General features: G+C 41.8%; 1 long non-coding RNA gene across 1 annotated transcript; it reads left to right on the plus strand.

The window, feature by feature from the left end:
- The first annotated feature begins 7515 nt into the window (after positions 1–7515).
- Positions 7516–8234, plus strand: LOC103095886 (uncharacterized). The gene is made up of 2 exons (XR_466158.2): positions 7516–7856; positions 7979–8234. It is a non-coding gene; the product is annotated as an uncharacterized LOC103095886 (long non-coding RNA).
- The last annotated feature ends 5075 nt before the right edge of the window (positions 8235–13309 follow it).

Here is a 13309-nt window from a genome sequence, read left to right on the forward strand (position 1 = left end):
CAAACCATAAATGTTCCACTTTGGGAAGACACAATTGAACCTTTGCCTGTGAGACTTTGTGACCTCTCTTATATAGTTCTAACAGAAGATGTTTGCTATCCTCTTGGCATGCTGCTGCATTTGGTGAAGCCAAGAGAAAGTCATCCATATATTTAATGAAGCAACTATGTTTAAATTGATTATTATCCATATCCTGTGCCAAAATTTTAGCCAAGAGGGTGTAACTTTCCATGTACCCTTGGGGCAGATGACACCATGTCTACTGTGAGCCTTTCCAGGTAAAAGCAAAAATATGCATGGAGTCCTCTTGGATTGGTATTGAGAAAAATGATGAACACAAATCCACTACAGTAAAGTACATGGCTGTGCCAGGAATAGAAGACATTATTGTGTTTGCATCTGCAACCACAGGATGTCTTTTTATGACATGATTTTCACAGCCTTTAAATATTGTGCAAATCTATATACACATGTTCCATCAAGGCCTAGTTTTGGCTTTTTACATTCAGATTTGCATGGGATTGTTATTCCTTGTTTTTATTAATGATTCTATCACTGGGGAAATACCTTCAATTGCCTCTTTTGAGAGGGAATACTGAGAAATGGAAGGAGGTGGGGAATTTTTCATCTTAATCTGAATGGCATCAGCTGATTTCAGTAGGCCAACATTGGAATAAGATGATGCCCATAGAGATTCAGATATATCAGCTGGGATTTCAAAGTTGGGCAGTTCTCCCACATCCTGAATGTCTGAAAGAAGTACAGGAAACAATTTTAAGTATTCCTCGGGCAATTCTAGCTTAAAAGAGCCATCTGGAGAACATGTTATTGTGGCTCTAAGTTTGCATAAAAGATCTCTCCCTAACAAATTTGTAGGAGAATCTGGCATTAAAAGAAAAGAATGTTTCACCGGGAGGGGTCCCACAGACACTATGCAAGGGGAAAGCTTTTAAACCTTTAGAGGTGCTCCCAACACACCTATTACATTCCAAGAGCCAATAGGATTACATTCAGAATCACTCATTAAAACTGACCTAGAATCTCCAGTGTCTAACAGGCAATCATAATATGTGTTCCCAATTTTTAGGTTCATGTGAGGTTCTTTATTTTGGGGAGGGGAATGAACTGGGATAATAGGCATTAACACATCAGGATCTGGGAAATCGAAGGTCTCAACCTCCAATTCTACATCATCCCCCCTCCCCTCACACCATCAGAAAGATTCCTGGCTATTTCTCTGGGTTCCTCTACACTGAGTAAAGGCGTTATGGTATGAGTTATGAGTTTCTTCATTTGAATTGCTATTTCTCCTATTATTTACTTTATTCCTGAAGCTTCTATTTCTATTCACCTGATTTCTTTTCCTACAGTCCATAAATGTATTACCCACCTTTCCACAAAACAACATGTCAGTAGTTGTTTTATGGATTCTCATAAGGGAGCTATGACCTCTCCTTGCTTTACTTTTCAAACTGTTTCTGTCAATTCTTTAATTTCCTTCCTCAATGTCTCCACTAAAGTCATGTTTTCTTTATCCTTTTCTCCCTGTTTAAAAGTAAATTCCTTTATTTCCTTCCTTAATGCTTTCACTAAATCCAAGTTCTCCTTCTCCTTTCCCTTATTTCCCTCAAAAGCATAAACTGCTACTCTTTTCAATTCTTCAAAGTCCATAGTAGGCCAGGTTGGACAGCTAGTCATAAAATAATTCCTAACTACTTTACAACTGTTTTTCACAAATTGTATTCTGATTTGTCTAACATCACTTTCTCTATAAAGATTGAGTTCTATATACCTCCCTCCAAGCTCAATAAGCCTATCCATAAACTGGGAGGGGTTTTCATTATCTTCTTGCTTAAGATTTTTCAAATTTAGTCCATGTACCAGGCCTATCCGAACAGGCTCTCATGGTTTTTAGCAATGCATTCTTATCCTAGCATAGTTGTACCTTTTATTTAAATGTACTCAATTTAATATCATTATTTTAGATCACTAGTAGCCATAGCAAAGGAATTCTTTTAATTTTCCTGCCGTTTTAATTCTTGACAGTAGGTGATGCTATAACTGCATGTATAGTGGAACACACTTGTGGATAGGTCTTACTTTTAAAAAAAAAGCAGGGAGAAAGGAATGTGTGAGGGGGGGAAGGGAGAGACCAAAAAAAAATCCAACACTTAAGGGTTTAGGTGGATAAATGAAGAGAAAGAAAAATGTGGCTTTTGGTATGCTAAAAGAAGCAGTTTGAGGGTAGGGGAGGAAGAGAGAAAATTCAAAAGAGAACTTCCTTATAAAAATGCAATCTGAAGGAATGTGCAGAGGGAGGAAAGGAGAGAAGAAAATAATTCCCAAAAGCACTTCCTCTTAGCCCAGTTCTAAGGACTGTTTGAGGGGAGGAAGGGAGAAGGGAAATAAAAACTGAGTTAGATTCCTTCCCCTCCCCCAGAGCGAACAGCCATGTGTTTCTTTCAAAAGTTGGGGGGGGGGGGGAGGGAGGTGCTGGTAACTGCCAGAGATCCACTCAATCAGTGCCAGTTTTGCATGGGACAGTAGTCTCTGAGTAGCAGGGGGCTGGGCCACTGATCCCCTACAGCATGGAGTACCCCAGGATTTAGTTCAAGGGGCTCTTCTCTGAGCTTCACTGGGAGCCCTGGTGGGCTGCACTGCAGAGCAGGTAGGGCTTTGTGTCAGAGTCCCAGTGGCCAGGCTGCCTGGAGGCTAAAAGCCAGAGTTTTTACAAGCCAGGGAAAACAGGGCCAGGTCCTGTGCAAAAGGCTCCCTTCCCATCCTCTCCTGCCCCATTCTTGTCTGAAACAGGGGGTGGGGGTGGGGAATCACGTGGGGAGAGCCCTTAATAATCCAGGGGAAAAAACAACCTCTTCCCTGTCAGGGTCCTAAAACCTCCAGCTTCTGTTTGGGCAAAAAACTGAGACTTATTTCCCTACTGTCCCACCCATTTCTACACTAAAGGAATGGGGGAGAGGGATCCAAGGAGGCATGCTAGCTGTCTGCTTCTTTCCCTCAGCCAAGGTGCATTTCGCATATGAAGGCAGGAGAGCAAATTGAAATCCCTTTTCTCTCTCTAAAACCCTATGTTGTACTCAAAAAATGAGAAACTGTCTCAGAAGAAAAGAAAAGATCCTAAAAAACTGATGTCGATCGCCAACTGTAAGAATTAAATTAATATTCCTACCCAGTTATTAAATCTATAAAGTTTATTAATAGAAAGGGCAAATAAAGCTAAAGTTAAATCTCACTGCCTTACTCTAAGCTCTCAAACCACATGTGCCTCTCCTTCATTAAGTTCTTCCTCTCCCTCCTTATCTGCCCGCTCTCTTCCCACAGTTCATTCCAAAACCCAGAAAAGACCTGCCCCCTCCCTTTTATCAACGTACAGTCCGTAATGGACCCAAACCTGGTGTAACTGTGTTATGTGAGGAATGTTGATGGACAGGTCAGATTACTCAGGAGGGGGCAGGAATGCACTTCCTTGACACAGCACATACACAAACATACACACACACACACACACACACACACACACACACACAAAGTATGGATGGATGGATGTATATGAGGGAATGAGGTGGCACCATACTGTAAGGGGCAGAAAAAGGGGTTTAATTATAAAAAAAGATTGGACTGGATTATTCAAAATTAGGGTAACCAGGAATTTCATGAATTCCAAAGAGATTTATTTACAAAATATAGAAAGAGTGAAGTTAGAAAATCAGAGAGAGGATAGGGTAAGATATCTAGCCTAAGCACTAAGTATTTTGTTCCAACCCCTGGCTCAAAAACAGGCAGGGGAATTTAGTCCTTAACCAGAGAGGCCTTGGCCTTTGTAACTGAGGGCCTGGGGATGTAGGGAGCCTCTCTCAAGAGGTAGGTCTCTCCAGGGCCTAGTCTCTTCAGAAAATCCAGGAAAGGAGTCAGATCTTTCACTCACCATATGTCAGTTGAAAGGGAGAGATTTAAGGATAGTCACACCAAGTACAGGTCTCAGATCCAGTCAACAGATTCTTCACCAGCCTCCAACTCAAACTCAGAACTCCAGAAGAAGTCAGAAGTTCTCTCTGAATATCTCAGATGAAGATCCCCCACTGGAAGTTGTGATTCCCTTTTAAAGACACTTTCTTTTCCATCATTTCCTGTGCCTTCCTCCACTTTTTACATGGACAAATCATAGTCTAAAGCTTTGCTTACGACTGCCTGGGGGGAAGTCAGTTGATTCTGATTCATCACCCACTATTGCACATGTGGGTCACAGACCTCCCCAACTCAAGTATGAATGGGGTGTCTGCACCTTTGGTGATTAAATCTAAAAATGGGCAGGGGTTACAATTTAATCTTCAAAATCATGGAGAGTTAAATTTAATCTTTACAATAGTTCACAGATTACCAAACCTGGAATCAGGATGCATCATCTTCATGAGTCTCATACCCTTACTAGCTGTGTGACCCTGGACAAGCCACTTAACTCTGTTGGCCTCAGTTTCCTCATCTGTAAAATGAGTTAGAGAAGAAAATGGCAAAACCCCTCTACTATCTGTGCCAAGAGAGAGGCCTCAAATAGGATCATGAAGATTCAAACACGACTGAAAAACAACAACATGAATTTTTATTTTAATTCTATATATAAACTATTTATAATATCTAATTGAAGACTGCCAGGTGGCTTAGTGGGTAAAAGTGAAGACATTAAGCATAGCTAACTTTTTCAAGGATTTTATCTGAGGAAGAGAGGAGAGGTTCTGGTCAGTAGTTAGCAGAAATAATAGGATCTCAGGAGGAGTTTTTATGGTGGAGACTTGAGTGTGTTTATCTATAATAGAGAAAGATCCATTAGGTAAGAAGAGACAGACTCTCTTGGAGTAGACTGGGGGGGCTGGCATCAGGGCACTTGCACAAGGGTTATTTACTAAGGGTTGGGCCTGCTGAGAAGACTCTCCAGCAGCTGTGGGGAATTTCGACGCCCAGAGTCAAATTAGAGGTATTTGCCACCCTTGGGGATTTCTTGATTAACTACTTAATGATGCCACGTCTTTTCATGGAAGGTTAGATTGTTCAAAACGCTGTTTACCTTCCATATTCCAGTGAAGTCATATTCCTGGGGGGGGGGGTTAAAAGGGGAAGCAATGAGACAACATCTGTAGAGTGGTTTTCAAATGTTAAAGTACCATAGGAATGCTAGCTATTCTATTATGTCACCAGCTCATTCCTCTGGTCATCTGCTCCCTGGGACAGGCCACAAAATAAAGGAATAGAATCTCCCCCACTCTAGTGAAGACCCTGTGGCCATGCCCTCTCACCTTGGAGGAGCCCATGGCCATGCCTGTCGAGCTCCAGGAATTCTTGAGCTTGGTTGACCCCAACCCCACTTCCTTTCCCTAGAGGAGCTGGGGCTTCGTGATGTCCTCCTCCCTTGGGATTTGTGAGAGCCCCCAGCCTTGGGACCAGTCCCACTTGGGATACTACATTAGATTATAGACAGAAAGCTGGAAGGCACTTTAGTGCCATCTGGCCAACTTTCTTATTTTATGGGGGTTGTTCGGTTATTTCAGTAGCGTCTGACTCTTCATGACCCAGTTTGGGATTTTCTTGGCAGAAATACTGGAATAGTTTGCCATTTCTTTCTCCAGTTCATTTGATAGATGAGGAAATTGAAGCAATCAGGGTTAAGTGCCTCACCCAGGGTTACCTTCTTATTTTATAAATGAGGAAAACTCTGAAAAGAACATAGAAGGAAGGAATTCAGGTCCAGAGAGAGGGAGTTCTGGAGTTATACTTTCTGAGTTGAAAGTTGACTGCATTTTACAGATGAAGAGCCTGAGGCTCAGGAGGATCAGATTAATTGCTTGATATCTAGATGCTGTATCAGAGGTTGGATTTGAATTGAGATTCTCTCATGCCAAAGTCAATCCTCTTACCCCTGGACCACACTGCCTTCTTACTAAGGGCATATATCTGAGGCTAGGACCCAGGTTTCCTGATTCCCAGTTCTAGTGCTCCCTTTCCTACCCTACCTTGCCTATTTCCAAATTAATGTTTATCTTCACTTAAAAAATGTCTGAGGACTACTTCTGGGCATGGTCAAACAGTTTACTTGAGACCAGAAACCTAAGTCTGGAAAAGAGGATGGGGGGAGGAGCCCATATATATATATATATATATATATATATATATATGGGGTGTATGGGGTGCTCAGGGAGGGGTAATATTTTTGGTATGGAGGGCTTGTCGTGCCCTCCTAGGGCAGCTCTCCAGCCTCTGACCCTCACCTGACACCCAGCTCTCACTTGTGGCTCCCAGTAGCTGCTAGTATGCGGCAGCGGCCACACCCCGGGCAACGGCTTCGACAGGCTGGCTAAACCTTGTGAGGGTAGCCATTGGGTCATCGACCCCTGGTGAACCAGGGCCTTGCTCACCCAGCATGTGAAGACTGCTTCGGTGGAACAGACGGAAGAAACCAACAAGAAGGTTCAACGGCTGAGAGGGCGACGCAGCAAGGTACTGTGGAGTGCTCAGGGCGTGTTGGAGCACAAAAGACAACACGGCCACCCAATGCAGCTGAGGAAGTCTCCAGATGTAATGACTTTTCGTGCCACTGGACCCAGGCTTCCAACGCCGAGAGAGTGGGACTGTCTCTGTGCATCGGCTTTTCCACTTAAATCTCCTTCATGCACAAGTGTCTTTGTGCACACTCATCTATCATAGATAAAAGTGCACAAAGACAATCGTCATCCTCGGTTACTGAGAGACTACTACCAGTACCAGCATATATATATATATATATATATCTTGAGAAAGAAAATCTTGGCTAAATTTTCCTCATTCATGTGTTTGATTTCCTAACAATTTCTAGATCTTATCAAATCCAAAATAGTTGCCTAGATCTGATTGTACACAACCTGTATGACACTTTTCTTATTATTTTCTGGATTCGCATCCAGGTCATGCCCACTAACTATGGGTGTCCTGCAGGGGTCTACCATCCTGTCCCTCTTCTCCTCTCCCATTCCTTCTCCTCTCCTTTTCTCCCTTTATACATTTCGTTTGGTAATCTCATCAAAGCACATGGATTCCGTTACTATCTGAGATTTATTCTTAGTACTGTATCATTTGATTTCTAGTATTGTTTTGTACCAGTACATTTATGCTCAAACCTTTTCCCCATTCCTTTGACGTGCCAGTCATAGGAATGTCCCCACTTTCCTTGCCTCAAAGCAGCTTCTAAAATTGGGATAATTAAGGTTGAGAATGAAAGCTCCATCTTGTCTAGTAAACAAAGCTAGCTTCCATCAAACACATCCAAAGATGGTTTGGCTGCATCCTTGATTTCCTCCATTACAATGAAGGATGGAAGTCAAACTGAACCACACTTGACTTGATTTCTCTAACTAAATCAGCAAGGATATTAGGATGCTGTGATCAGCCATGTGACTTACCCTTCACCATCATAAAGAGATGGGGGAGGAACTAGAAACTATTAGCCCACCTCCTCATTAGATATCCCCCAATCAGAGGTGCCTTGGGCTATCTAGGAGAGGGCTAAATAATGGGCTTTCAGAATTGTATTAAATGATTCAAGACCCTGGATGATGTCTTTGATCTCCAAGAGATACCATGAACAATTCGTGTATCGGTTTTCAACAGCCTAATCCATACATCGATTTCTCTTGCCAAGAGTCCAGTCTCTCAGAATTTTAACTCAGCACACATCCCCATGAGACCTATTCATCCAGCCTTTACTTTCCCCACATCAACAACTGCTGTTTGGACACACGGAACTGGATGTCTTCTATACATCTCAAACTCACCATTGTCCCAAAATGAACTCATCATCCCCCTCTTTTTAGCTGGTAAGGACATAACCCTCCTCCCAGGTACCCACTCTTGTAACCCAGTGCCATTATCTACTCCTCCCTTTGTCTTACCTCATAGACAAGCAGTTACCAATAGTGCCATTTTTACTCTCATATAGCTCTCTTCTAAGCCACCTTCTCTTCTCTGATACTGCCAGCCTGAGTGCCTCCCACCTAGACCACCGCAGGAGCTGCTTGGGGTGGGGAGAGGCCTGCCTGCCTCAAGTTTCTTCTTGATCCAATCTGTCCTCCAAGTTGGTGTCTGACCTGTCTGACCCATCCATGCTGATGAACTGGGTTGGTCCTTTTGGGGAGGGAGGTTGGCAAGAGTATGTTGTGTTATTGTGTCAATAAACTGGTTTAAAGTTGAAAAAATTCCCCTTTCCTCCTCTCCCCCAAATCTCTGTAAATGAAATAAAATTTAATTTACTCTTGGAAAAAAATAGCTGTCAAAGTGATTTTCCTCAGTGTAGGTCTGACCATGTCACCCCCTACTCAATAAACTCCAATGGCTCCCTATTACCAGCAAGATCAAAAAGAAAATCCTCTTGGCATTCAAAGTTTTCTAAAGCCTAATCCCCCCCCTTACTTTCTAGTCCTCTTACATTTTACTTCCCTCCAAGCATGCTATAATTCAGTAACATTGGCCGTCTTGCCATTCCTTGCACAAGACGCCCCATCTCCCATCTCCATGCCTTTGTACCAGCTGTGTCCTCCAGACATCCTGGAATGTTCTCTCTAAAGCCCAACTGATAAACATGAAGCTTAACTCTAGGAGACCCCACAATCTGGGACACCTCACAACTTGGGAAAGAGGACAGATATGTCTTAGAAGCCAGCTAGTTCAACCCTTCCCATCTATAGAGAGGAAACAGAGGCCTAGAGGGGAAATGTGATTTGCCTGATGTTATCCATTGAGTAAGGATTCAAAGAGAGAAATGAACCTAGGTCTTAGACTTAGATCAGAGAGGGATTTAAATGACCATCTTGTAAATTTTCATTTTTGAGAAGAAAAAACTTAGACTCGGACTGGTAAAGTCACTTGCCCAAAGGAAAGAAGGAAACATGCATTTATTAAGTGTCTACTTTGTGTCAAGGCCTTTACAAATATCTTATTTGATCCTCAAGACAACCCTGTAAGGCAGATGCAATTATTATCCCCTTTTCACAGTTGGAGAAACTGAGACAAACAGAAGTTAGTGACTTGCCCTGTATTCTATAACTAAGCAGTGTCTGCAGTCTGGATTTGAACTCAAGTCTTCTTGGACCTCAGGGATCTATGCACTGTGGTGGCCCCTAGCTGCTGAGGACATACAATCAGGAAACATCAGAACTGGAATTAGAACCTAATTTGTTCCTTTGTCACTCTTTGCCTCACACTCATCTATCAGCAGGAATATATTGAATGACTCCCATGTGCCAAGTATTGGGCTGTGAACTTTAGATTACACCACCCTACTTAGTCTAACAAAAACGGGAATGTCTACACCCATACTTAAGGACTAAGTATCTAGGAGGATGGCCTATGACAGACATGAGCTAGCAAATGACAAATCAGAAACAACTGACAGACCCCTGGGCTGTCCTAAGTCAAGCTTAAGCTACCATTGGTACATGTAAGACACAGGAAAGTGATGTAAAAACTGTCTATATATTTCGCATCACTTCCTCTCTCCGGCCTCTTTTGAGTCGAAGAGGTGGCTGGCCATAGCTTGCTGAGCGTGCTAAGTATTCTGGTGTCTTGGCATGGCAGCAGCTATTGTCTGGGTTTGGAGATGAGTTTTCCTTGATACTCTACTGGGAGAAGCTGAGTAGCCTAGTTCAGATGAGGCATCTAACTGAGCTCTATTGGAGTTTAGGCTGATTCTTTCTCCTTTACCTTCCAAATACTACCCTCTTAGAAAGCCACTAATCTTCAGAGACCTCATGGTAGAGGACTTTGAACTTCCCCTGGCACAGGCCAGGTAGGAGAAATCCTACACCTTTTCCCTCTCCCTTCTCCTTAATTCCTTCCCTCTATATTAACTAAAATCACCATAAATTTCCAGCTGACTTGGGTATTTTATTTGGGATTTCCTCTGGTGACCAAAATTAATTTAGATTAGGTCACAACCCTAAAATTATCCTTACAGATAGGAACTGGAGAAACAAAGGCAGAAATAAGCCTGGGTCCTTTCCTCCCTCAGACTCTAAAGGGAGCTGACTTTCTCTTCTCCTTTTTACAGAGAAGGAAACTGAGGCCAAGAAAGAGGAGATGACTTGGCCCAGTTCCAAATTCAGTGCCTTTTGCAGGACACCAGGCTCTAAGGAATGGAGCGACACTCCACCTCCTTCCTTCCTTCAACTGAATCCAAATGGGGAAGAGGGGCAGACATGCCATCCCAGGCAGGGAAGGGAACATTGTTGGGCTTGAAACTTAAGGGAAGGGTTGGGGAGGGAAGATGCTACCAGAAAAACCATCCTCATGCCTGCCATTTTCTTTGCAGGAACACCTCCAGTGACTCTACTAGATACTCAGATTTTATTGGATAATCTGTTTGACTTCTTGGCTCTTGGCTATCAAACTGTGGTGGAACAGGCAGGCACATTGAAAGCCACCCAACTCAGGAAACACTTTTTCTTTTTGTTTCAGGGGCCAAAAAAACTCCATTGATTTTATTTTGCATTTTTTCAATTACTCATAGAAACAACTTTTGACAATTTTTAATTTTATTTTATAATTCAGATTTTCTTCATCTCCCCTCTTCCCAGGGGCTAAATAATCTGATTGAGGTTATACCAGTGCTTTCCTGAAGTACGTATTTCCATGTTGCTTATGCTGTGACAAAAGACACATCTCACATGTACAATAAAAAAACTCTTGATGCAAATAAAGTAGAAGTTGGCATACTTTGATCTGCAAAGAAAAAGAAAGAAAAGAAAGTCCCCCCCACCCCAGCTTCCAAATAGCTGTTAGCTACCATTGATTATCCCTGGGAATATAATGGAGGAGTAGGGCTTCTTCCTGATCATGGTGGAAGAGGCAAGATGAGCTTGGGAGGCTCCAGTGGAATAGTAGCTGAGACTGTTGTTGTTAGTTAGTCTTTTTTTGGTCAAGTCTGACTCTCCATGAGAGAAACACCATTTGGTGTTTTCTTGGCAGAGATACTGGAATGGTTTGTCATTTCCTTCTCCCGTTCATGTGACAGTTAAGGAAACTGAGGCATACAGGTCAAAGTGACTTGCCCAAGGTCACATAGCTAGTAAGTGTCTAAGTTTTGATTTAAATGCAGGAAGATGAGTCTTCCTGACTCCAGTCCGGGCTCTTTATGCACAATGGCACCACCCAGTGGCCCCTAGTTGAGAAAACAGGGAACAGAAATGCTGCTACCTATATATTCCCTGTTTAGAACAGAGGTAGGAGCACTTAGAAGGTACGAACAGAAGAAATTAGAAAGTAGGTTAGACATTCTGAGTCTTATGAGTTTGGGTACATATATGCCTGTATGTGTGTGTTTTCTAGTATGAGGGAGAAAGTAAGATCTTGTGAGTTTGAGTGGAGGGAACCTTAAGAGTAGATTGCTAAAGGGACAGCTAGGTGGCTCAGGAGATAGAGAGCAGCTGGAGTTGGTAGGAATCGAGTTCAAATCTGGTCTCAGACACTCCCTAGCTATATGACCCTGGGCAAGTCATTTAACTCCTATGGCCTAGCCCTTATATTTCTTTCTTGGAGTTACTAAAAAAGAAAGTAAGGATTTTTAAAAAATAGAGAGCCAATACTCTGATCAAGGCAATGATCTAAGACAATTCCAAAGCACCCATGATGGAAAATGCTCTCCACCTCAAGAAAGCAAACTGATGAACTCTGAGTGCAGATTGAAGTATATAGTTTTGCTTTCTTTATTCTTTCTTGGGGCTTCATGTATATATATTTTTCCAACATGGTTAATCATGGAAATGTGTTTCATGCGATTTCACTTGTATAATCAGTATCATATTGTTTGCCTTCTCAAAGAGTGAGGGAAGGGGAGAGAAAGGGAGAGAATTTCAAACTCAAAATGTTTACAAATGAAGGTTAACATTTTTATAAATATATATATATACATATATATTTTATAAATAAGTAAAAATATTTTCTTAAAGTGGCCTCAGACACTTCCTAGTTGTGTGGCCCTAGGCAAGTCACTTAACTCCCATTGCCCAGCCCTTATCTCTCTTCTGCTTTGGAACCAATACCCAATATTGATTCTAAAATGGAAGGTCAGGGTTTAAAAAAATAAATAAATGTTATACATATAGTTGGACAATATTTAATGAAATAAATACAAATGAATGAGGAGAGCATAGATAGATGAAGTGCATTTCAGTTCCCAGGGGTACATACCCTTTCAGCCTTTGGGAAAGCATGAAGGCAATGAGATCCTTAGAGTATTTGTGGAATGGGTCTCAATGCATAATCCTTGTACAATGACCTCAATATTTCTGATGATGATAACCTGGACAGATTAAACATCTGAGCCCTGCAATATCTGAAGAGGACAGAATCTGTTCCCCTGGACCCAGAACTGGAGATTGGAGTATATGGTTATAGCATCAGAGGATCCTTAGAGGCCATCAAGTCCTCTATAACACTATAGCTCTAGCAATAAGATGAGAAAATGAAATGGAAGGAATAAGAAAAGGCAATGAGACAACAAAACTATCTTTGTAGAACATATCTACATAAAACATATCTTTGTAAAAGATATGATTGTATACTTAGAAAACCCTAGAGAATCAACTAAAAAATGGTTGAAATAATAAACATCTTTAGCAAAGTTGCAGAATGTAAAACAAACCTACATAAATCACCAGCATTTCTATATGCCAGTGAAAACCAGCATATATAGCATATACTGCCTTTGTGGGCACTTCATCACACACAGGAGGAAAATGAGACTGAGAAGGGTAGACTGAGAAGGGTAAAGCCACTTGCCCAAGGTCACACAGCTATTGGGTCTGTACTACATGTATTCTGAAGATAATGTAACATAAAGGAAAGAGTTTAAATTGGTTCAGAATTTGTGGAGCTAGAAGGGAATTCAGAGCTCAACACTTCATTTTACAGATGAGGAAAGTGAGGATGAGAGGAGTGAAAGGATTGATTGTCCAAGATCACATGGGTTATTGGACTTGCAAAGCAGAATTTCTGGATTTTAACCTGATGTCATATGACCCCTGAACTGGGATTAATAGGTATATACCCTCATTCTCAAGATTTCCCCAAGAATCACATGAGATGATGTACAAAATGTACCACAGCAACAGGAGAGATTAAGCTTATGTGTGTGAGAGAGTGTGTGTGCGTGAATGTGTTTGTGCTACATTAAAGGAAGAACAAGGAGAGGATTGGTTGATCCATTGTTTGGATCTATGGAGTTCTCTTAACTGATATAAGGACTGAGATTTCATTGCTAGAAATGAACAATGCT

Source organism: Monodelphis domestica, chromosome 3 (assembly GCF_027887165.1).
Source record: "Monodelphis domestica isolate mMonDom1 chromosome 3, mMonDom1.pri, whole genome shotgun sequence".
Classification (NCBI taxonomy): domain Eukaryota; kingdom Metazoa; phylum Chordata; class Mammalia; order Didelphimorphia; family Didelphidae; genus Monodelphis; species Monodelphis domestica.